Below are 27,235 nucleotides of genomic sequence, written 5' to 3'. Positions count from 1 at the left end.
AGGTTGGGACTTTGCCTATATTAAACCAGATATAATAGAGAAATAGTAGAGAAAAAGAGTTAAAGTAGCTAAGAATATTAATATCAGACAAAGCAAGCTTTAATGTAAAATGCATTAAATATAAAGAAATTAACCACATAAATGATAAAAATCTTAGTTTGCCAAAGAGGTAAAAAGTTTTCAATGTATCATCACCTCTTAACAGTCCCAAATATATGAAAGTTGTCAGAATTTCAAGGGGTAATTGATAAATCCACAAACATGGTAGGAATTTTTAATATTATTCACAATAATTGAAAACTAAGAAGAAAAGTAGAATCAAGCCACACAATTAACAGTCTTCATTTAATAGACATATATAGAATATTCCATTCTACTGTTAGAGAACAAACATCTTCACAAGCACATAGGGAACACACATAAAAATTGACCATGAATGTGTCATCAAGCAAGTCTCAACAGCTTTCCAGCAATCTGCTTCACACAGATCACATTCTCTGATCCCATGAATTGTTATGAGTCAACATTTAAAAAATATTTTTTTAAGGTTATATATTTGGAAATTTAAAAGCACTTCTAAATAACTTAGAGGTCAAAGAAAAAATCATCGTGGAAATTAGAAAATAATTGTACAGCAGAATTTAAAACATGTTTTTAGGCTCTTCCAGCTGAAGCCATATTAGCTAAGACAAACCCCACATATTAATGTAAGATAGTCTTCCATATAATATTTCCAAAGAAATTCACCAACATAGATTTTATGATCCTAACTCCTCATCTACATTGACGATACAAAAGGGTTGGATGAGAAGAATTGGAAGAAGGGAATGGGAAATTAGAGAAAGAGATTGATAAGGCTATCTATTGCAGTACTAAGTCCCACACTTCAAGAAAAACAAAAGGGGATTCAGAGGAATCACTTGCAAAGTTTAATATGCATCCCCTGGAATTTGTGGGACATGGGCGGGGGGCATTTGCCTCAAACCTTAGAAATCTGAAGGACAAGTACTGTGGTTGGCTAACTGCCCTGAAGTTGAATAAGAAAAGTTGAGGCATTGGGGGGCCACCTTACAAAAGATGACAAAAAGATACACATTTCCCCTGGAGCAGTGGTAGGTCTTGGGTGAGAGGAAGCCAGCAGAGACTTCAAGATGACCCTATTTGGGGCCCTGGATAGGCCTGTGCCTAGGGGTAAAGCAGTGACTGAAGAACAGAGAAAAGCATCCTGTGAGAGGAAGATGTTTAAGGAGAGCCTATGCAATTTCATGGCAGTTAAGTAAGACCTTTGCTGTTCCTTACTTTATCTCCTTTTCCCAGGATCAATCCTGAAAAAGTCAGAAGCAGCTTAGTAAGTAGGGGCAGAAGGCAGAGGCATAATTCTTAGGAAACAAGCAGTCATCCTCACTTTTTTCACGGCACACAACTCATCTGAGGCAGATATGAGCTCTGGTAGAGGAAGACATTTAGGTTTGAATGAGTGTAGAAATCTTAATTTTAATATCACAGTCGAGTTAACTGCTAAACTGAGGCTTTCTGTTTGTCTAGTGGCTGAAACTAACCACACGATTTTTTATTGAGAGATACCAAGAAGACTCTGTGGTTTTTCCTAATTTTCTTTCAAGGGTATGGAGAAAAACTAGCTCTCAAAGTGGGTTTGAATGAACAGCAAATAAACGAATTTCTATTCTAATTTCATCTCATGGGCCCTGCTGTTTCAACATCCATTAGGACTGAATAAATAATAGACATACCACACATCAAAGCTAGTAGGAAATTAGTACTTAGGAAGTAAGAAAATGCTTATACTGAGAAAGAAGAAAAGCTGAATGATCTATACCTAAAACATAAGTTACAAAAGAACAACTAGTCCTAAAGAAAATAGAAGAAAAATAAAGAAAAGAGATTAATGAAAGAATAATAAAAAATACAATAGTGATAATAAAGCCAAAGGTTAACTTCTAAAAGAATAAAAAACTAGGCAAACCACTGGTGAAATGCATCAGGAAGAAGAAAAAATACAAATAAACATTACGGATGAAAAATAGGGCAAAACTAAAGACAATTCAAAGATTAGAAAAATATGGGAGTATACTACAAATAATTTCATGCCAAAATTTTAAATGTATATTTCCTTAAAAATATATCAAAAAATAAAAAGAGGCCCTGAATGAAACTATAACTGTTAAATAACTTGAGTCAGCAATTGAAAATGCCCCTCTAAGGAAAGACCAAATCCACATGGCTACATAGGCAAATTCTTCTACTAAATATTCAAGGAAATAGATAAATTCAGTATTATTAAACTCTTCTGGAGAATAGATGAAAAGCTTCCCAACTTATTTTATTAACTTAGTGAAATCTTGACAACAAAATCTAATAAGGACTGTATGACAAATGAAAATTACAAGGCCAACTGTAGTTATGATTACTGATGTAAAAATTCTTTAAAAAAATTTTTTTTAATGTTTATTTTTGAGAGAGAGAGAGCGCGAGAAGGGGCAGAGAGAGAGAGAGAGAGAGAGAGGGAGATACAGATACGGAATCTGAAGCAGGCTTCAGGCTCTGAGCTGTCAGCACAGAGCACAAACGCAGGGCTCAAACCCATGAACTGTGAGATCATGACCTGAACTGAAATCGGTGGCTTAACCCACTAAGCTACCCAGGCGCTCCTCAAAAATTCTAAGCAAAATATTAGTGAATCAAATCTAATGCTGAATAACAACAATAATAATAATGCATCATGACCAAGTTAAGTTTATCTGAGGATTTCAAGTATAGTTTCAAATTGGAAAATCTAATAGTGTAATTGATTAGCAGATTAAAGGAGAAAAATTCTAAGATCATCTCAGTAGATGGGAAAATCATTTTATAATATTCAAATATTAGCAAGATAGCAATAGAAGTAAACTTCTTTAACTTAATAAAGGTGTCTATTCCAAATCTGTAGGAAACACTATGCTTAATGGTATACACGATCCTTTTAAAACCATGAACACACGATTATCAGTTATTTCCACATCTGTTTAACATTGGTCCAAGTCATTTCAATAATAAAAGAAAGCTAAATATAAATTATAGATATTAGAAAGGAAAAATCGAAACTGCTGTTATTCAGGAGAGGATTCTGGGTAGATGGTGGAGTAGGAAGCACCAGGAATCTGTCTCTCCACTTATGCAGTAATTGAGCTGGAAGAATCTGCCTGATGTAACTATTTTGGAACTCCAGAGTTTGTTGAAGGCTTGCAACTTCCAGGGGAAGACTTGGACAGGTAACTGTGGTTAATTTTCGACAATTTCAGATCTTAGCACAGTAGCAGCAATCTATCCACCTCCCCCAGCCGCTAACAGGTAGTTGTGCATGTGTTCCTCACACAGTTTGCACAAAGCTGTGAGAACTAGGGTGGACTTAAAGGACTCTGTCCTCTGACTGTTGGATATCTCTGATCTGATTGCTGATTGTCGCTTCCAATCACAGAAGTACAAAGAGGAAGCAACCATCATTGCACCTACCCCCATTGTTGCAAGCCCCTCCTTCTCTGGCTGAAGTGATAGACAGGATTTAAAGGGCTAGCCACCCCTTTTTCCCTGCTTCATTTTTTGGCCTTTTTCTCTTTCAGAAGCCAGACGTTAAAGAGTAAAACATCCCAAAACAACTGTATACATTAGAGACTGACCACACATGCCCAGGGAAAGGCTCAGAAGAGACCTGAGAATACATTATTTACACCTCAGGTTGATCCTCAGCACAGAGACAGCCCACAAAAAACAAAAACAAAAGCAATAAAAGACAGCAAATCTTGGAGAAGGTAAGAATCTGGTTTCCAGAGTTACTACATTATTAGATTTAAATGTCCAACATTCAACCAAAAAGATCACAAGACAGAAAGAGAAACTGGAAAATATGGCCCCTTCAAATGAAAAAAATAAATCTGCAGTGACTGTCCTCAAAAAAGCACTAATGGGAGATATATAAGATAAAAAACTTTTTAAACACCATCTTAAAGATGCTAAAAGAACTATAGGAAGGTTTGGAGAAAGTCAAGAAAATGATGTGGGAACAAATTAGAAATCAGAGATAGAAAACCTAAACAAAATAAAAAAAGAAATTCTGGAGCTGAAAAGTACAATAACTAAAATGAGAAACTCACTAGAAGAATTCAAAAGCAGATTTGAGCAGCCAGAAGAATAAGCAGACTTGAAGATAGGACAATGGAAATTACTGAGGCTGAGGAACAAAAACTTCAATACTCCATCCACAATAATGGACAGAACAACCAGACAAAAGGTAAGTAAGGACTTAACACAATAAATCAACTAGGTAGACACAAAGAATATTCTGCCCCAAAACAACAGCATATACATTCTTCTCAGGTGCACATGGAACATTTTCCAGGATAGACAATATGTTAGGCCACAAATTCTCAATAGATTAAAAAGATAGATATCATACAAAATATAATATAAAGTATCTTCTTTGACTAAAATGGAATGAAGTTAGAATTGATAACAAAAATAAAACTGGAAAATTCACGAAATGATGGAAATTAAATAATACACTTTTGAACAACTAATGGATCAAAGAAGAAATAGTAAGGGAAATTAGAAAATCCTTAGAGAATAATAAAAACAAAAACACAATGTACCAAAATTTATGGAATGCAGCAAAACCAGTGCTATAGGAAATTTATAACTATAAATTCTTACATTAAAAAATAAGAAATCTCAAATCAACAACTTTAACTTTACAACTTAAAGAACTAGAAATAGAGCAAAAAAAATCCAAAGCTAACAAAGGAAGGAAATAAAAATTAGAGTGGAGGTAAATGAAATGGAAAATAGATAAACAGTAGAGAAAATCAATGAAAACAAAAAAAATGGGTTCTTCAAAAAGAACAATAAAATTGACAAACTATTAGCTAGATGAACTAAAAAAAAGAAAACTCAATTTAGTAAAATCAGAAATGAAAGTGGGGAAAGATTATAAGAGAGTACTATGTATGATATGTATGCCAAAAAATTGGATTACCTACGTGAAATGAACAACTTCCTAGAAACAAAAAACTTACCAAGACTGAATCATGAAGAGAGGCACCTGGGTGGGTCAGTCAGTTAAGCATCTGACTCTTGATGTCAGCTCAGGTCATGATCTCATGGTTCCTGGGATTGAGCCCTGTGTTGGGCTCTGTGGGCTCTGTGCTGACAGTACTGAGCCTACTTGGGATTTTCTCTCTCCCTGTCTCTCTGCCCCCCTTCCTTTTCTCTCAAAATAAATAAATTAATTTATTTAAAAAAAAGATAGGGGCTCCTGGGTGGCTCAGCTGGTTAAGTGCCAACTTTGACTCAGGTCATGATCTTCTGGGTTTGGAGGTTTGAGTCCCACATCAGGTTCTGTGCTGACAACTCAGAGCCTGGAGGCTGCTTTGGATTCTTTATCTCCCTCTCTCTCTTCCCCTCCCCCACTCATGCGCGCACTCTCTCTCTCTCTCTCTCTCTCTCTCTCTCTCTCTCTCTCAAATGTAAATAAAAAACATAAAAAAATTAAAAATTACAAAGACTAAATCATGAAGAAATAGAAAATCTGAATAGACCTATACCCAGTAAGAAGATTGAATCAGTAATTGAAATCTCCCAGCAGAGGAAAGTCGTGGACTTTATGGCTTCATTGGTGAATTCTACCAAACATTTAAAGAACTAATGCCAATTTGTCTCAAATTTTTCTAAAAAATTGAAGAGGAAGGAACATGTCCTAACTTTATGGACCCAGCATAACTGTAATATCAAAGCCAGAAAAACTCACTATGAGAAAAGAAAACTAAAGGCCAAATTCCTATGAACATTGGTGCAGAAATCCTCAACAAAATACTAGCAAACAGGATTCAGGAGCATATTAAAAGGATTATACACCATGACTAAGTGGAATTTACTCCTGGAATGCAAGGATGATTCAACACATAATATTTGATCAATGTAATACTCCATATGAACAACATGAAGGAAACACTACATGATCATCTCAATTGATGCAGAAAAAGCATTTGACAAAATTCAACAGCCTTTCATAATTAAAAAGAACACTCAACAAACTAGGGATAGAAGGAAACTACTTCAACATACTAAAACCCATTCATGGAAAATCCTGACATAACATTGTACTCAATGGTGAAAGACTGAATGTTTTTCCTCTATCAGGAACAACGCAAGTATGCTGACTCTCACCATTTACATTCAACATAGTCCTGGAAGTTTTAACCAGAGCAATTAGGCAAGAAAAAGAAATAAAAGAAATCCAAATGAGAAAGGAAGAAGTAAAATTATGTTTACAGATGACATTCTCCTAAACACACCGCAGAAAACAGCTGTTAAGACTAATAAATGAATTCAGCAAAGTAGCAGGATGCAAAGTCAATACACAAAAATCAGTTGCATTCTATACACATGAACAATCTAGAAAGTAAATTACAAAAGATTTCTATTTATAATACCATCAGAAAGAATAAATACTTAAGAATTAACAAAGGAGATGAAAGACTGTACACTGAAAACTACAAAACATTTCTGAAAGAAATTAAAGAAGACAAATAAATGGAAACACTGCCTATGTTCATGGATTAGAAGACTTAATACTGTTAAGATGTCAGTAGTACCCAAGGCGATATACAGATTCAATGTAATCCTTATCAAAATATCAAGTTTTTTTGCAGAAATAGAAAATCCATCCCAAAATTCATATGGAATTTCAGGGTACCCATAACACCAAAAAAAAAAAATCTTGAAAGAGAAGAACAAAGCCAGAGAGCCTCGCACTTCCTGATATCAAAACTTAACTACAAAGCTACAATAATCAAAACAGTGTTACTGGCAAAATGAGAGATCAGTGGAATAGAACAGAAAGCTCATAAAGGAACCCTCACATATATGGCCAAGTGGTTTTAAACAAGGATGCCAAAACTATTCAATGGAAAAAAGGACAGTCTTTTCAACAAGTGGTACTGGGAAAACTATGCAAAAAATGAAGTTGAACCCTTACCTAACACTATATACAAAAATCCACTCAAAATGGATCCAGGACCTAACTATAAGACTTAATACTTAATAAGACTCTTAGAAGAAAATAGAATAAAGTCTTCACAACATTGGATTTCTTCCTGATTTCTTGGATATAACACTAAAAGCACAAGTAACAGAAGAAAAAACAGACAAATTGGACTTCATAAAAATTTTGTGCATCAAAAAACTATTCACAGGGTAAAAATACAACCCACAGAATGTAAGAAAATGTTTGCAAATCATATATCTGACAAGAGATTAATATCCAGAATATTAAGATTAATATCCTGAAGTTCTTTATGAACTTCTAAAAGTCATAAACAAAAACCAACCTTATTAAAATTTTTTTTAACATTTATTCATTTTTGAGAGTGAGAGAGACAGAGCATGAGCAGAGGGCAGAGAGAGAGGGAGACACAGAATCCGGAGCAGGCTCCAGGCTCTGAGCTGTATAGCACAGAGCCCGCCATAGGGCTTGAACTCACAGAGTGTGAGATTGTGACCTGAGCTGAAGTCAGACCCTTAACTGACTGAGCCACCCAGGCGCCCAAAAACCAACCTGATTTATAAAGGACAAAAAGTTGAATAGTTATTTCTCCAAAGAAGATATACAAATGGCCAATAAGCACATGAAAAGATGCTTAAAATCTTTAATCATTAGGGAAATACAAATCAAAACTACAAAAAATTAAATTAGTTAATTTTTTACATATTAAAAATAGAATTGCGACGTGATCCAGCAATTCTATTTCTGGGAATATACTCCAAAGAATTGAGAACAGGGTCTCGAAGAGACATTTTTACACCCATGTTTGTAGGTGTTATGGACAATAGCTAAATGTGGAAGCAACCCAGTGTCCATTGATCAACAAATGGATAAGCAAAATGTGGTATATGCACACAATGGAATATTACTCCACTTTAAAAAAGAAGGAAATTATGCAACATGCTACAACACTGATGAAACTTGAGGACTTTGTGCTGAGTGATATAAGCCAGTTACAAGAAATCAAATATTGTATGATTCCACTAATATGAGGTATTTAGTGTAGTCAAAATCATAAAGACAGAAAGTGGAATAGTGGTTTCCATGGGCTGGGGTGAGGGAAGGGTGTGGAGTTATAGTTTATTAGGTACAGAGTTTCAGTATTATAAGATGACAAGCGTTATGGGGCTGCATGGTGATTATGGATGCACAACAATATGCATGTATTGAATACCACTGAATGGTACACTTAGAAATGTTTAAGATGGTAAATTTTATGTTACGTGCATTTTACCACAATAAGAAAAAGAAAAACTATTATTTACAAACAATATGCACATTTACACGAAAAACAAGAGAATATACAGATACATTTTTAGAATAAGAGAATTCAACAAGGTTTGTGGGTGCAAGTGCAGTTTATGAAAATCAACTGCATTCCTATACACCAGCAATACAAATTAAAACATAAAATATTTAAAAGATACTATTTATGGTAGCAACCACAAATATATGAGAATAGCTAATAATTATCTTTAAGACTGCATGCGACATATTTGTAGAGGGAATAATAAAATTTTATTGGAAGTCTCCAAAAGGAGAGATATGCTATGGTATGAAACTTTAATATGATAAAAATTTTAGCTTTCTTCTAATGCAATTCCTTTTGAATTACTGCAAAGTTTTTCCCCTTGTCAAGGGGACTGTAAAGGGGAAGTGTAACATGCCAAGAATAATCAAGATGATTTTGATAAAATATCAAAGGAAGGGAGGAACTGTTCAATAAATGACTTCAATACTGGAACAATTGATTTTTCACAGGGAAGAGAAATGGAGTTGAATTTTTATCTAATGCCACACACAAAGTTAAATTGCAAGTAAATGAAAAACCAAATGTAATATGCAAAACTTGAAAATTTTTAGAAAGGTTTAAATTTAGAGAGAAAGAAAAGAAACAAACACTGACCCAAGATTCTTTTTCACATGCTCAAAATTTCTAGTAAGCCCAGCACAGCTATTAAATACCAAATGAGTGGTAAAGTAGTAGAATGATGAAGGAAGTGATATAATAATACCATTTGTAGGGACTACATAAAAAACAGTTACCTTACTAGACATGCGTATATGTTTATGTGACTCTGTTTTATTGTTTATAGGTCAAATATTGCATGTTAATGACACATATATGGTTGTGTTTGAAGTATTTCTTTTAGCATATTTTTATTTCAGTAAATATTTTAGTATATTTTAATTTAAGACAGTCAAATAAAAGAGTTAGGAACATAGAAGTGTTTATAAAAGGTCTGTATCATATATAATTAACTTATGAAAACAATCAGCATAAAACCCTACTTGTAACTATGCAAGAACATGCTACTCAAATTTAAGTTAGCATTATAGGAATGAGATAGATTGCTTAAAATTAAAATGTAAATCAATAGTTAATATTGCATTAACTAAATACATCAAATACAGGCTTAATCACATGACATTTTAAAATGCCAAAACTAACTTTTAAAAACTAAATTAAAAATTGAATGTAATTTCAGATAAACTTTTGAAAAATAATACTTGGACTATCTCCCTTCACTCATTTACCTAGAAGTGTGGCAGCATAGAAAATTAGCTGATATAAGTACCATAGAAAGACTTTTTGCCCAACTAGGAAAATACTAATGAAGATGTATTTTCCCAAGGAATTAAGTAAACTCCAAAAATCCATTACATATTTATAATAGAATCTTTTTTCCCAAAAGATTCCAGTTAAAATAGTGAGGACTACATTTGAATAACATCTAGATAATGCAAAAAATGTAGATTTATTTTCATTAAACAGGATAGAAACATTAAATACTGGGGTACATTAAAAATTATAAAATTTTTACAATTGAAAAAGATTTCAGAGTACATGATTTGTAAGGTCCATTTCACGTCTAAAATTTTATGTGATTCCTGGGGTGCCTGGGTGGCTCGGTTGGTTAAGCATCTGACTTTGGCTCAAGTCATGATTTCGCAGTTCATGAGTTTGAGTCCGGTGTCGGGCTCTGTGCTCACAGCTTGGAGCCTGGAGCCTGTTTCAGTTTCTGTCTCCCTCTGTCTGCCCCTCTCCTGTTCGTGCTCTGTCTCTCTGTGTCTTTCTCAAAAATAAATAAAACATTAAAAGTATTTAAAAATAAAATTCTATGTGATTTCTGTAAAAGATAACCTTTTCCCAAGTTATTTTAGACCACATTACCTCATCATTGATGACTTTACCTGGACATTCATTGCTTAAATTCTTTGAACAAGGCAACTGTTTCAAAAGAGAATCTGTACATGGTTTAAAATGTTAACACTCACATTTTTAACAGTATGCCTGTGTACTTTATAAAGATGGTTGCCAAAGTTTTACTTTTCAAATATGTTTCTAAAGGGAGTGATACCTTAGGAACCATGAAACAATGGTAAAAGGGAATTCTGTGGTCATTACGGATGTACAGACTTGAATAGGAGTTTATTTTGAAAGCAAATATAATATTGTGCTCCCTTAGTAAGTATCATTTTATCACATTGCTCTATATTTATCAATATATTTGAATGAGATGGCATAAGCTGGGAAATGACAGTGTTTGGTTAATAAGAAGTTAACTAAAGGAACTAATTAAAACAGGGAAATATGAAAAGCATGTAAAAGTTAAATGAGTTTATTTTTAAACTGGACACTATTTTTGTTAATATAAAGCAACTCTTTCAGGCGAACTACTCTCCAATTTATGCATAGATTATTTGACAGACTGGTTGAAATACTCCATACCACCTTTGCACAGTAGAAATGCAAAACCCAAAGAATTCATATTTTCAAGACTGTTAGCACTTTCTTAAATTTCAATAATTTATTCAATTTCTGCAGAAAAACATGGGCTTTATTTTTCTTTTTCTTCTGTTAGTTATTTATATAGTTTATTTTTACAGATTCTCAATGTCTAACAGCCTGCAATAATACCATCATTTAAAGCATTTTCTTAAGATCTTCTTGCATTTAACATTGTTGTCACAATGTGGCTGTGAATTGTCCTGAGTCTTTCCATATTCACAATCATGATAGGATCTACCTTTTCTTTTCCTATCAACCTTTTTATTACTTTTCTTCAGGAAAGATTATATCAGTTCCTAAGTCTGTGACAATTTGCATATCTGTTAAAGTTGGACATTATTGCCATTATTTTAGACGGTAATTAAAAGAAGCAGAGAATATGATGCGTGGTTGTTTATTATTAGAAAAAAAAATATATGTTGAAGCAGAATAAGCCTAGAGCCAAAACAAAGTGATTTAAGCAAAGAAAGTCCCCATTCTCTCTTCCATTTCCTAAAAAACTTAGCATTCATTCATATATATGGATATTATTTTTTTATTTATTGAGATATAATTGATATATACCATTCTAATAATTTCAGGTGTAACACATAATGATTCAATATTTGTATATATCGTGGGGTGCCTGGGAGGCTCTGTCATTAAGCGTCTGACTCTTGGTTTCTGCTCAGGTTATGATCTCATGGTTCCTGAGTTTAAGCCTCCGCATAGGGCTTTGCACTGGCATGGCAGAGCCTGCTTGGGATTCTCTCCCTCCCTCTCTCTCTGCCCTTTTCCAACTTGCTGCACATGTGCTCTCTCTCTCAAAATAAATAAACTTAAAAAACATTGTATATATTGTGAAATGATCACCATAGTATAGTTAACATCTGTCATCATACATAGCTATAAATTTTTTTTCTTGGATGAAAATTTTTAAGATTTATTCTTTTAGCATCTTTCAAATATGAAAAATACAGTATTATTAACTGTAGTCACCATGGTGTATGTTACATTCTAAGTGGATATTCTTGAAGTAAAAAAAGAAAACCACCACTTCTTGCTAAAGAGTTTTAATTATTATATAGTAATACATATTACTAAAGGAGTAAAGTACAAATTTTGTCATCTATATTATTCAAAACAGGTCGTCCCTCCAAGCTGATCATAGTTTAGTAGAGGAGAAAAGGCTGTAGACCAATGTGATAAATGACATGTACAAAGTGTTGCTGCATGTTTTACTGAAACTAGTATCTTTCAGACTCCGGATACAACTGTATAAACCAATGATAATTTGGATGGTTCTTTTCTCAACTATGTAATTTTTTATATTATATATAACCTAACCGATAGACCATTTTAATAGACTAACTCAGTTTAATGTTAAATTCTATGAAATGTCAATTTCTTTTCTGCCATAAAAATTCTCTAGCTATTGGGGCTCCTGGGTGTCTCAGTCGGGTGAGCCTCCAACTTTGGCTCAGGTCATGATCTCACAGTTTCTGAGTTCAGGCCCCGTGTCAGGCTCTATGCTGACAGCTCAGAGCCTACAGCCTGCTTCGGATTCTGTGTCTCCCCCTCTCTCTGCCCCTCCCGTGCTCATGCTCTGTCTGTTTCTATCTCTCAAAAATAAATAAATGTTAAAAAAAATTAAAAGGGGCGCCTGGGTGGCGCAGTCGGTTAAGCGTCCGACTTCAGCCAGGTCACGATCTCGCGGTCTGTGAGTTCGAGCCCCGCGTCAGGCTCCGGGCTGATGGCTCGGAGCCTGGAGCCTGTTTCCGATTCTGTGTCTCCCTCTCTCTCTGCCCCTCCCCCGTTCATGCTCTGTCTCTCTCTGTCCCAAAAATGAATAAACATTGAAAAAAAAAATTTTTAATAAAAAAAAAAAAAAATAAAAAAATAAAAAAATAAAAAAAAAAAAATTAAAAAAATTCTCTATTGAGAAAAATTACAAAAGAAATATTAATAAATGTTACAGAATCTTAGAAAAGTTGGCAGTCCCCTTAGTGTCTAATTGTTTAGTCATTCATTCAACAAATATTTAATTTGTACATCTAGCATAAGTCAGGAAACTTGCTAGGCACTGAAGATACAGCCATGAACCAGAAAGACATGGTCCCTGCCCTATTAAAACTCCAAGTCAATAACTTGTCCAAAATTGTTAAAGCATAAAGATTTCATATACTTCCAAACAGTTAATTAACACAGATTGCTATTATTGGAATAATTTTTATACTTAGCCCCATTATAGTAGAACTTAAGAATATCAAGGTGCACTTGGGTGGCTCAGTCAGTTGAGCATCCTACTCTGGATTTAGGCTCAGATCATGATCCCAGGGTTATGATCAAGCTTCATGTTGGGCTCCATACTGAGCATGGGGCCTGCCTAAGATTCTCTCTCTCTCTCTCTCTCTCTCTCTCTCTCTCTCTTTCTCTCCCACTGCCCCTCTCCCCCATTCATGCTCATTTGTGTACTCTCTCTCTCTCCCTCTAAAAAAAAAAGAAAAAAAATTTAAAGATCATCAAAATGAAGAAAACCTTCCAGAAAGAAATAGAAGATTACTTTCAGATGAATAGATAATATTCATTTTAGACACTTCGAAAACTTCTGCAAGAGGACCACTGAGATACATACACACACACATACACACACACGCACACTGAAGGAGAGAAAAATTTCCAAAACCAGTATTTTGGACACTTATCCAGACTGTCATTTAAATATGAGAGTGCAGTAAATCTGCTACTTAAGGACTCAGAAACTTTGCCACACAAACACCTTATTTATGAAAAACGATTCTTGAGCACAATAATAGTAGGCAAGTTTAGTACACCATTTTTAATAGTGGATAGAATAACTAGACAGAAGATCAATAAGGAATGACTACACTTGAATGACATTGGGGACAAACTGGACCTAACAGACATAAACAGAATTCTCCTTCCAGCAACCATGTATTACACATTTTTCTCAAGTGCATAAGTAATATTCTCCATGATAGATAGATAGGCCACCAAATAAGTCTTAATAAATTTTAAAAGACTGAAATCACACAAAGTGTCTTTTCTAATCATAATGAAATGAAACAGGAAATCAACAGCAGAAGGGGAACTAGAAAATTCATAAGTATATAGACATAAAACAAAGTCTTAAATAACCCATAGGTCATAAAACAAATCACAGGGAAATTAAAAATATCTTGAGAAAAATGAAAAAAAGACAACAACTTATGGGATGCAGCAAAAGTCGTGCCAAGTACGAAGTTTATAGCTGTAAACATATTAAAGAGGAAAAGTCTCAGATCAACAGCCTAACTTTACAACTTAGGGAACTAAAAAAAGAAAAATGAATTAAATGCAAGGCCAGCAAAAGGAAGGAAATAACAAAGATTAGAGCAGATATAAATAGAGAGTAGAAAAACAATAGAGAAAATGAAACCAAGAGTTCATTTTTTGAAAAAGATCAACGAAATTGACACTCAGCTTATATTAACTAAAGAAGAGAGAAGACTGAAATAACTAATCAGAAATGAAAAGGAATATATTATTACTGATGTTACAGAAATAGACTTATAAGAGAGTAATAAACAACTCTACACCAACAAATTCAATAACCTAAATGAAATGGACAAATTCCTAGAAACATACAACCTACCAAGACTGAATCATGAAGAAGTAGAAAATCTGAATAGACTTTTTACTAGTAAGGAGATTGAAACACAAATGTCAACAAACAAAAGCCCAGGACCAGATGGCTTCACTCGTAAATTCTACCAAACATTTAAATAAGAATTAGTACCAATCCTTCACAAACAGTTCCAAAAATTTAAAAAGGAGGAACACTTCTTAACTCACTTTATGAGGCCATTATTATGCTGAACTAAAATAAACTAAGAAAATTATCAATCAATATTTCTTATGAATGAAGTCCTCAACAAAGTACTAGCAAACCAAATTCGACAGCATATTAAAAGGATTGATTATACACTATAACTGAATGGGATTTATTCCTGAGTGCAAGGGTGGTTCAACATCCAAAAATCAATGTAGTGCACCGTATTAACAGAATGAAAATCAAAACAAAACACGATTGATTGATGTAGAAAAAGCATTTTACAAAATTCAATACCCTTTTACACTCAACAAACTGGGGACAGAAAGAAACTAATTTAACGTAATAGAGCCCATTTATGGAAAGCCTACAGCAAAAATCATACTTAATCAAAGATTGAGTGCTTTTCCTCTAAGATCAGGAACAAGGCAAGTATGTCCACTTTCACCATTTCTATTTAACATAGTACTGGAAGTCCTAGCCAGAGGAATTAGGCATGAAAAAAAATAAATAAATAAAAGGAATCCAAACTGGAAAGGAAGAAGTAAGATTATTTCTGTTTGCAGATGATATAATCTTATATAAAGAAAACCCAAAAGACTACATACACACTCAAAAAAAGCTGTTACAACTAATATACAAATTCAACAAAGTAGCAAGATACAAAGTCAAAATGCAAAAATCAGTTCCATATACATTCACAAGCAATGAACAATCTGAAAACAACCCCACTTAAAAATGTGCAAAGGACTTTAATAGACATTTCTCCAAAGACAATATGCAAATGGCCAGTAAATACATGAAAAGATGCTCAATATCACTAATCATTAGGGAAAGTCAAGTCAAAACCACGATGAGCTACCTCACTTCACACCCATTAAGATGGCTATTAAAAAAGACAACAACAACAACCTACAAAACATCAAGTGTTAGGATGTGGAGAAATCAGAACCCCTGTGCTTTGATGATAAGAATGTTGATGTAAAACTGTGCAGATGCTATGCAAAACAGTCAGTTCCTCAAAAACTTAAACATAGAATAATCATAAGATGCTAGAATTCTAAATTCTAGACTTCTAAATTCTAGGATTGCCATAGATCCAGCAATTACACTTCTGTATATATACCCAAAAGAATTAAAAGTACAGACTCAAATAGGTATTTGTATACTGGTGTTCATGTCAACATCATTCTCAATAGTCAGAAGGTTGAAGCAATCTACGTGCCCATCAATTCATGAATGAATAAATAAAATGTGATACAGTAGAATATTATTTGGCCTTAAAAAAGAAGGAAATTCTGACACATGCTGTAGCATGGAGAAACTTTGAAGACATTATGCTAAATGAAATAAGCCAGACCCAGAAGAATAAATGGTATATGATTCCACTCAGATGAGGTACATAGAGTAGCCAAATCTATACAGATAGGAAGTAGAATAGGGTTTGACAGTGGCTGAAGGGAGGAAGGAATGGGAACTTATTGTTTAACGGGTACAGAGTTTCAGCTTGAGAAGATGAAAAAAGTTCCTGAGTAGAAGAGTGGAGATGGTTGCACAAAAATGTGAATGTACTTAACACTACTGAATTGTACACCTAAAAATGGTTAAGATGGTAAATTTTATGTTATGTGTACTTTACCACAACTAAAAATTTAAAAATGGTTAAAATGGTAAATTTTATGTCACATATATTTTACCACAATTGAAAAATATATAAAAACTTCTCAAAGAACTCCAACAAGAGAAGTAAATTCTGTATGATGTTATACAGATATGGGAAAAAAGGGTGAGCAAGTAACTTCTTAAATTTATTATTGTCTAAAAATGTAAGGACAAAACAATAAAGAACAAAAAGGGAAAAAAGAGGATAAAAATGAGAAAAACCACATTCATAACAACCCAAAGCAGATGTGAACTAAAACATTTCAGAGAGGAGCTAGAAAGAGAGGAGAGAATACTAAATGATTTGTATTGTTTGAGGCAAGGTATAGATATTGATAAACTTGGGAAATAGAAAAATAAGACAAAGTGTAACAATAGGTCTTAGTAAGGTAGAGGTAATCTTTTAGAAGAATAAAATTAGAATGTAAACCTCAAACCAGCAGAAATTTTTATCTGGAAGAAGGAAAGACTAGGAAGACGAAATATGAAACGCAGAAATAAATCCTGTTATAACACTAATTACAGTAAATGTAGAAAGTACTCCTATTAGATCACAATACAAAATGTTAAGAGCAAAAATAAGAGACATTTAAAACAAAAAATTACAGAAAGGTGGAATTTAAAAGCATTGAAAAAATATAGTACTCAGGAAATATAAACAATGATCATAAAAAGGACTAACATAATAATCTTAATATCTATCAGAAGAGAATTCGAGGCAAAATATCATAAAGGGCAAAGAGCGATATTATATATGATCTTACACAGGTCAAGAAGGCACAGCAAATCATGAAGTTTAGCAAAGATCAATTTTAAGTCAGTAACATTTCTCTATACCATCAATGAGCATCTAGAAAACATAATAGAAAATAAGCAACTATGCAGAGCAGTAGAAAAACAGTGAAGTGTCTAGTAATAAACTTTTAAAATAATATGCAAGATCTCTATGGAGAAAGTTTTCCAAGCCCAATTATGGGATATAAAGATCTAAATAAATGGAGAAATTGTTTATCCTCATAGAAAAGATCACTTGCCATTCTAAAATGCATCAATTATTTTGAATACATGTATTCATGGACTCATTTTAAGGAACATTCGACTTGTAGCAAGTGAGGACATAGGCAGTCTAGTGTACTTATGACCATTTTCTTCTAGTGTAGACTTTTTAATAAGCATTGACCAAGAAATATGTCTTTAGGTTCTTTGCATTTGCTGTTCCTTCAGCCTGACTACTCTTCCCTCAGATATCTTCATGGCTCACATTCCAAGTTTATTCTGATTTCTGTTGAAATGCCACGTTTTCAGATGCTTCACTGAATCCATCTATTTAAAATAGCACCCCCGTCACTCATCTAGGGTAAGGATCATGGATCCATATGTAACTTTAGCAGTGTCACTTTCTTGACTTTCTCAGCTGCTTGTCAGGGGATGGATACCTGATCCAGACCACTGACATCTAGTCAGGAAAGAAAGGAACAGGAGGTATGGGTGGGACTTTTTAGCACTTATCACTACCTGATATTACTTTTTATATATTTTATGTATTCATTGTCCATGTCCCTTAGGCACCATGAGGGTAGAAGACTTCTTGTTATTGACGCTTCCTGTTACAGGCACAACACATAGAACATCGCTGGATATAGTAGGCACTCAATAAATATTTGTTGAATGAATCAATATATACAATGATAATTTATTCCTAGTGGGAAAATTATATGCAAGAAGAATATCAGCTAAAATTAATTTTTGGCAAATTAGTAAATTGACTTTTAATAAACTGATTTTTGAAATGTTGGCCTCTCAACCACCAGATAATGCACCTCAAGGGCTTACCAGCTCTATTTAATTCTCAATTTAAATGACTAATTGAATGGATAAAAAGATATCCTTTTCTGGCTTTAATTCTTTTCTATACTATGTATAATGATTCTCAGATGCAAGATACTGTGTAGTGATTCATATTGTACATTTTACTGTGTCTTTTTATAGTTGAGTTTATGCCCCCTAGACCAGCAACATGTATATTTATCTATAAAAGGCTAATTACCCCTCAATATCTAGTTAAGAGGCAAATTTTGAAAAGACTGAAATGTTGCCCTAAAACAGATATTACATTGTCACATCAGTCATAAATACACATTCAGCTTTCATCTTACCTTGAGAAGAGCTTAAAGAACTAACTTATCAATTGTAATAGATTTGTAATTAATGTGCAGTCACTCTGAAACCTTTCAGACATAAGTTTTCCAGATACTCATAGCTTAGATGAACTTACAATGTCACAATTCTTTAAAGACTTCATGATACTTCATGTTACATTATAGAGCAACATACGGATTTCCCTCACACTTAGTTGGTGCACTAAAGAATTTAGTTATTTTTGTATATTGTTTTCATTTTTATATATTCACAATATATATTATTACTCTAGAGGCAAATACCTTGCTGTCTAGATAGTTCTAAGACCTACTACCTATCAGTACAAAAAAGTATATTTAATTAAAAGTCACAAACAGATTACAAAGGGGAAAAACAAAGATTGTATGCTGACAGGAAAAGACTAATTTTTAGTATAATATACCACATTCTAAATGAAAGTGTTTGGATGCAAAGAGGTTAAATATGAATGGCATGATTCAACTGGTAAATGTGTGGTATATATTTTGCTAAGAAATTATGAAGCAGAGGAGAGAGGTCTTACTTAATGCCACTTATAGCTATATCTTATGAAATCAGAAAGACTTTAGTTTATTGAATAAGGCCAAGTCTTATGTCCATGCAATGATAAAAAAGCCAACCTAAGTGGCTATAACTCAGGTAAAATGTTTAAGATGAATCTAAAGGACTCACAGTTCACAAGAAATACATAGGGGAGGTAAACAAGTTAAGTAACACTCTGAAGAAGTAATCAAATCTGGAATATAGAACATTACATAAAACAACTGGCTTGGACCCTTTAAAAGTTCAATGGCAAAGAAAAGAAAACGTGTATTGAGGAGTGGGGAATACTGGGGAGAACTCTGTTCTAAATTAAAAGAGATTAAAGAGGGGCACCTGGGTGGCTCCATCAGTTGAGCATCTGACTCTTGTTTCAGCTCAGGTCATGGTCTCAGGATTCATGGGTTTGAGCCCCATGTTGGGCTCTGCACTGAGAGCAGGAAGCCTGCTTGGGATTCTGTCTCATTTTCTCTCTGCCCCTTCCCCACTCATGCTCTCTCTCCCTCTCAAAATAAAAAAATAAACGTCTAAAAAAGAGAGAGAGATTAAAGACACACACAACAAAAAAACCCAACTATACAATATATTGGGGAACAAATGAAGAAATTTGTATATGGTCTGGGTATTGGATAATATGATATTATTACTGTTAATTTTCTTGAGTTATATTAATGATATGATTATGTAGTAGAATGATGTTTTTAGGAGATGAGGCTGAAATATTTAGGGAAGAGTATCATAAAGTCTGCAGCTTATTTTTAAATGGATTCAGCAAACATACACATAACACGCACACAAGTCTATATAGCAAAATGTTAACAACTGTTGAATCTAGATGGTAGGTATGTGAGTGATATGAGTGTTCATTGTATTTTTCTTCCAAACTTTCTATACGCTTAAAAATATTCATAATTCACAATAAAAAGTTGAAAGGGGCTCCTGGCTGGCTCAGTCAGAAGAGCATGTGACTTTTGATGTTAGGGTTATAAGTTTGATGCCCAAGTTGGGTGTAGAGATTACTTACATAAATACTTTTTTTAGAAAACCAAAAATTATTTAAACATTCATAATAACATTTTCTTTAGAATTAAAAAAATATTAAAGATAAAGAGCTAAGCTCAAATATGAACGAGCACTCTTTACAAAGGATGCCATTGGCCTATTACTAAACAAAATGCCAAGAAAATAATGATAGTCTTCGTTGTTAAGATACAGGTAATTGGCCTTACAATATCAATTATCTGTGTTTCTAAGTATTATATATGCTTTCTGGATAAACAAGGATGCCAGTGGCTTACACAGCACGAGGATGTGTGGCTACACAACTTTAAGCTCACAGAGGTCAGTATATTAATTATTTCCACTATGATAGATACCCAACCTTTACATAAATTTTATACAGGGGTCACATGAAATTCTTAGTATAAAATCTAAAAATCCTTGTAAGCAGAATGAGTAAATATTTTACCATTTAGCTAACATAGGACATGAATTAGTGGGTTTACCTGAGTAACTGTGGATCTCACTGAAATGGTGTCTTGGCATCTCTGTAATACTGTATTAAGTGCAAAATGCTTCCTAGAGGATGCTGGTTTCTTTACAGCCCAGGCTGGAGAAACAAACTATGAAGCAAACTGGTCTACCTGTTAAATATAAAAGCAAAACATTTAGCTAAAGAAATACATTAGTGTTGTACATTGGTGATAAAAATTACTCCCTGAATATCTGGCATTTACATTTATTAATGTCAGGGGTAAGTTATTTATTAATTCAGGGGCTTTTGAGAAAATGTAATAATAATTATATAATTTAAAATAAGGTTTATGGGGTGCCTGAGTGGCTCAGTCAGTTAAGCATCAGACTTTGGCTCAGGTTATGCTCTCATGGTTTGTGAGTTCAAGCCCCCCATCGGGCTCTCTGCTGTCCACTCAGAGCCTACTTCAGATTCTCTGTGCCCCTCTCTCTCTGCCCCTCCCCCACCTCAAAAATAAATTAAAAATAAACTAAATTAAGGCTGATGCACAAACTATGTCATATGCTATGATCTAAGTAAGCATGAAAGATCTATAATTAAATAACTGATGCTAAATAATTCTAATTATCCTTGCAATTTACTTTGCAATTAATACTCAATTACTCTTTCATGTTTTTCTATTTATCTTGCTTTTATTCTACCACCCTGTATACCTTTAAGCATGTGTGGAAAATGTGTCATGACATCCCATTGTTTCCAACAAGCCCTGAGAGCGTTGAAAGTATTGAGTCATCGTCCCTCCATCATCTTCTCAAACCCACTCTATCACAGCAGCTTCATTTTACACCTGAGCATCCCTGTCATCCCCTTCTTAAGTGCCTTGATGATCCAGGTCTGCTTTGAAACCCACCATGAATAATACACAAGGTTTCTCAGGGTGGTTAGGAAGAGAGGACCTGGCTCTTATGACATCCTAGTAATAAATATTAGCTTTCTAGTTACCTTAAACTGATTGTAGATTTCCACCTTGCATGCAAAAGCCTGCTTTCCAGTCAGCTGCATTCAGAGACCTTATGCTGGTGAGCTCTTCTTAGGAAGAATGTTCTTATTTTTCTGAAAATCTGAAGCACGAGGAAAAAGTATTATTGTCGGGTGCCAAGTAAAGAATCTTTAAAAAAGATCTCTACAGGAACAGAAAGTCAGTGTCTTCTGCCATTTTTCAAGGTAGAATTTGGAAGCAATAAGTACTTTGCATTAATATAGCATTCTGATCTCTTGAAAAGAAAGTCTCCTATTATAGAATTGGTTATTTGTTAAAATTGAGGTAAAGGCCACCTGAAGGGAAACTTCTACACAGCAACTCATTTCTTCTACTGGAAGATGTCAAAAGTAGAGGCTGGTTAGTCATAGTGAGATTGCTTATCACCAATGAACATGTCAACTGAGTCATTTAAGAAACATCTAAAATGGACTTTTAAGAGGTTGAAAAGTTTGCTTCTCTTGATCAGTAGAGCAAGGAGGGGATAAATAGGTATTTAATGACTAATTGGTAAATGTCCTTTCCCACACTCAGGACAACTGAGGAAGTCCAGGAATGCCAGTAGTGCCAGTATAAAAGAGAATCCTTTCTTTTCTTGTGGCTACGAAGACTGTCTTTTTGTCTATAGATTCTTACTACTGCAATAATCCAGAGAATAGGGGATATTATGCCAAAGGTTAAAATAAAACTTGAAGAATCACCTTAAGTATCTAATTATGGTTTTAGAAATTCCCCATCTTGATTTGCCAGAAGTTTAGACCCAAGGCTTTTGCAAAATTTTGACATAGAGGCAGCTTCTAACAACCTTGCCTCCATCTTTCCTTGTGGTAGCACTTGTAGTTCCTGCCTATCCCTCACTGGTGTCCCTTCTGGTCATGTCCCCCGACTGCATCTCCAGAATCTTCTCTGATTCCTTCACCACAACTTCTCTGCTCTCTCAAGGATGGGTTAAATGACTGGCTTGATAATCTGCTCAGCAGAGGATTTGAATTCCTCTATTTTTCTTTCATGGCACGGTTGATTATGGGGTACTGGAGTTGTGTTTAAAAAAAAATTAAAGCGTATCTTTCCAGTGAATTCTATTTTGTGATGTGGTTGTTGACTTTCATTATAAAATTAGACATACATTATCCTGAAAGTAATCTGATAAGGTTTAATGCAGCAGCTGTTAAAATCACATATTTAAATGAACTATTGTGGGTAGAAATATGAATGATTCTCAGAAATATTAATAATTTCCAACACGTTAAAAAATTCTAGACAGTAATAACTGAAAATAAGATGCCCCAGGTCCAATTTTTGTAAAGTACCTGAAATTTAGTATTTTCCACACATTGTTCACATAATTGTGGCAATTTGGTACTTTTCACACATTGTTCACGTAATTGTGACAATTCTGTATCTTTACCTTTAAAACTTTACAGCAATTCAGTTCATCTTCCCCCAGCTTGAAATGACCTTAAACTTAAGTTTATTTTCTGTATCGAAATATGTAACTTTCTAAGCACACTGAGATTTTCCCCTGCTTATAACTGGAGCCCTGCCCCAGAAGTCTGAACAGCTTTCTGCTCCTATTTTAGAAGAGACAGAGAGGTTGGATTTGACATGTTCATGGCTGTCCAGATGACAGACCCCTGAAAATAGATCTCCTCCCCCTCCACAGGCCCACCTGTGAAGAAGTAATACTCCTTTTCCAGTCACCTTGGGACAAGAGGCATTTGGTATTGTGACAATTGCGTTCTGACTCAAATCTAAGGCTGCCTTTTTTTTTTTTTATTCCTCACAAACAGACAAAAAATATCATCTTTCTCCTGTTCCCTCCTGATACCCTCTCAGGACCCTGATGTAAGATGATGACAGCCAGATGTCATCACAAAATATCCTAAATTCAGGGTGTGCCATTCCTTTGCAACATAATTCCAAGGTCACACCATAGTCTGACTAAAAATAGACCATAGTGATAATGACAGCTCTAGGAGAACTCAAAATTCTCATATTCCTGCCAGATGCGTGGGGCAGTTGCTGGAAGGCACTCATTCTCCATTGCTGAGGTTTCCAGGTAGAGATCATCTATTCATGAGGCACCGTGCTACCTCGCTTTCTCCTTCTTTGAGTAGGGAGCTTGGGATAATGAACTGGACACTTACAGCTTAGGTCCTTCCTCCTTTGTTATGGGGTCTGCTTGCTTGCAGAGGAATGTGCTTTAGGCTGCTCTAGATCATGAGGTAAATAAGAAAGTCTTTGTGACTGCAGGGGAGAAAGGGCTGTGGTTTTCCAGCACTGCCTTTAACGGGTGAGTCAACCTGTCTAATCCTGAGGTTAGGTATTGGGAATCTCCTTCTCGTGTTTGTGCACCTTCTTCTCCCAGTGCTCTATCAAAAATGATAGAGCCATCTGTCTGGTTCCATCTGTCTGGTTCCACTTTCTATCTTGAATGACTCAGAACTCTAGTGGAAGATAAACGTGTAAATGCATGGACCTCCTTGTGTGTCACCAGTCTCCAGAAGATGTGGACTCCACAAACTGGTTCTCTTGGCCCCCATAAGGTAGCCTCCATTTTCCCCTTCCGCCTCGGTGCTAAAATCTCTCCTCCCTGAGAATATCAAAAACAGCTGAGATGCCCCCAATGCCACAACAGCTCTAATGAAAGGTACTGTTCCTGCTGTTGATGTGGGAACAAAAGCTGTAAATGCTTGACATTGAGGACATTACTGTCCATGTAAAGGATCCTCTCTATTGCTGCTGGTGGTACCACTCCTTTTTATTACCAAAGCTGCTGACACCTTCAGCTCTCAATGTCCCACATGATTTCAACTGATGAGCTCCATACATCCTTTACCCTGGGGTCCAGGCATGAGGATATGGGGACCAGTGTGAAGAACAATCTGAGGGAAAGAGTGCTTGCTGTTCAGTAAAGTGCACAAATATGTACAGCTAGATGAATTTTATATATAAATACAATGGTGTAACCACCACCCAGATCTAAAATACAGAATATTTTCAGCATTCCAGAAGATTCTCTCATGCTTCCTCCTAGCTCAAGAGTCCCCCTACCCAAAGGTAATCATGATCCTAATTTCTATCACTATAGATTAGTTAAGCCTATTCTTCAACTTGATGTAAATGGAACAATAAAATGTGTATCTTCTTTTGTCTTTTATATGGGACCTAAAATGTGAGTCATCTACCCTGTTGTATGCAGCTGTAGCTTTTTCTTTTTCATTGCCCTATATAATATTCCATTATGAAAATGCCATCATTTATGTTTCCATTCTGCTGCTTTGATTGTTGTAAAATATGTCTTTTGATGGGCAAAGCGCTCTTTTTGTTTTAGTGGACTATATGTTATAGAGCAGTTTTAGGTTCACAGCAATATTGAGCAGAAGGTATAGAGATTTCCCATCCCCTTCCCCCACACATGTACAGCCATCCCACTAACAACATCCCCCACGACAGTGGTACATTTGTTATAATCAATGATCCTACGTTGACACACCATTACCCAAAGTCCAGAGTCTACATTAGGTTTTACTCTTGATGTTTTGTACGCTTAGTGGGTTTTAACAAATGTATGATGATGTGTATCCACCATTATAACATCACACAAAATAGTTCCCCTGCTTTAAAAATCTTCTGTGCTCTGCTTATTCATCTCTTCCTTCTCCCTAATCCCTGGCAACCACTGATTCTTTTACTGTCTCCTTACTTTTACGTTTTCCAGAATGTTGTATGGTTGGAATCCTGTAGTGTGTAGCCTTTTCAGATTAGCTTCTTCTACTTAGTGAAATGCATTTAAGTTTCTTCCATATTTTCTTATGGATTGATAACTTAGTACTTTTTAGAACTGAATATTATCCCATTGTCTGGATGTTCCATAGTTTATTTATCCAGTCACCTACTGAAGGACATTTTGGTTTCTTTTTTTTTTTTTTAATGCTTATTTATTCTTGAGAGAGAGAGACCAACAGAGCATGAGCGGGGGAGGGACAGAGAGAGAGGGAGACACAGAATCCAAAGCAGGCTCCAGGCTCTGAGCTGTTAGCACAGAGCCAGATGTGGGGCTCAAACTCATGAACCACAAGATCATGATCTGAGCCAAAGTCAGACGCCCAACCGGACTAAGCCACCCAAGCACCCCTTGGTTACTTCTAACTTTTGGCATTTATGAATAAGGCTGCTGTAAACATCTATGTGCAGGTTTTTGTGTGAACATAGTTTTCAACTTCTTTGGATACATTCTAAGAAGTTCAGTAGCTGGATTGTATGGTAAGAGTACATTTAGTTTTGTAAGAAACTGCCAATCATCTTCCACAATGGCTGTACATTTTGCACTCCTACCAGCAATGGATACAAGTTGCTGCTGCTCCTTATCGACTTTTGGTATTTGTTGGTATTCCAGATTTTGGCCATTCTAACAGGTTTGTAGTGGTAACTTGTTATTTTTAATTTTCATTTTCCTAATGATATATGGTGTAGAGAATCTTTATATGTGCTTACATACTATCTGTATGTCTTCTTCTGTTAAAGTCTGTGACCCTTTTTAATTAGGTAGTTGTTTTCTTATCGTTGGTTTTTGAGAATTCTTTGTACATTAAAAATAATTTTTTTAATGTTTATTCATTTTTGAGAAAGAGAGAGAGAGAGAGAGAGAGAGAGAGAGAGACAGAGTGAGAGCGGGGAAGGGGCATAGAGAGAGGGAGACACAGACTCCAAAGCAGGCTCCAGGATCTGAGCTGGCAGCGCAGAGCCTGATGCAGGGCTCAAACTCACGAACCATGAGATCATGACCTGAGCCGAAGTCGGACGCTTAGCCAATAGAGCCACCCAGGCACCTGGAATTTTGAATAACAGTCCTTTATCAGATGTGTCTTTTACAAACACCTTCTCCAAGTCTGTTGCTTATCTCTTCATTTTCTTAAGAGTGTCTTTTGCAGAACGGAAGTTTTTAATTTTAATAAAGTTTTTTAGCAGATACTCTTAAAATGATTTTTACAAAGCTTCATCTCAAATTTGTTTATGGTAAGCAATGTTCATCCCAAGTTTTGCTAGTAGGGGGTTATGTTTCTTATATAGATTATGCCTCTGGTATTGCATCTAAAAGTCATCACCATACCTAAGGTCACCTAGATTTTCTCATATGTTATCTTCTAGGAATTATATAGTTTTTTATTTTAAATTTAGTTCTATGATTCATTTTGAGTTAATTTTTGTGAAGGCTAAAATCTGTCTAGATTTTTTTCATGTGGGTGTCCAGTTGTTCTAGGATGTCTAATTGTCTAGACGTTCCATTTGTTGAAAAGACTATCTTTTCTCCATTGTATTGCTTTTGCTCCTTTGTCAAAGGTCAGCTTTTTATATTTATGTGGGACTATTCTGGGGTTTCTATTCTGTTCTATTGATCTATTTGTCAATTCTATCTGTCTATTCACCAATACCACACTTGATTACTACAGCTTTATAGTAGGTCTTGAAGTCTAGTATTATCAGTTCTGTGACCTTGTTCTTCTCCTTCAATATTATGTTCGCTATTCTGCATGTTTTGACTCTCATAAAAACTTTAGATTCAGTTTGTTGACATCCACAAAATAATTTGCTGGAAACTTGATTGGGATTGTGTTGATCTATTAGACTGTATTGGGAAGAAC

Source organism: Lynx canadensis, chromosome D4, assembly GCF_007474595.2.
Source record: "Lynx canadensis isolate LIC74 chromosome D4, mLynCan4.pri.v2, whole genome shotgun sequence".
NCBI classification, from domain to species: Eukaryota; Metazoa; Chordata; class Mammalia; order Carnivora; family Felidae; genus Lynx; species Lynx canadensis.
Note: the sequence above shows the minus strand (reverse complement) of the source record.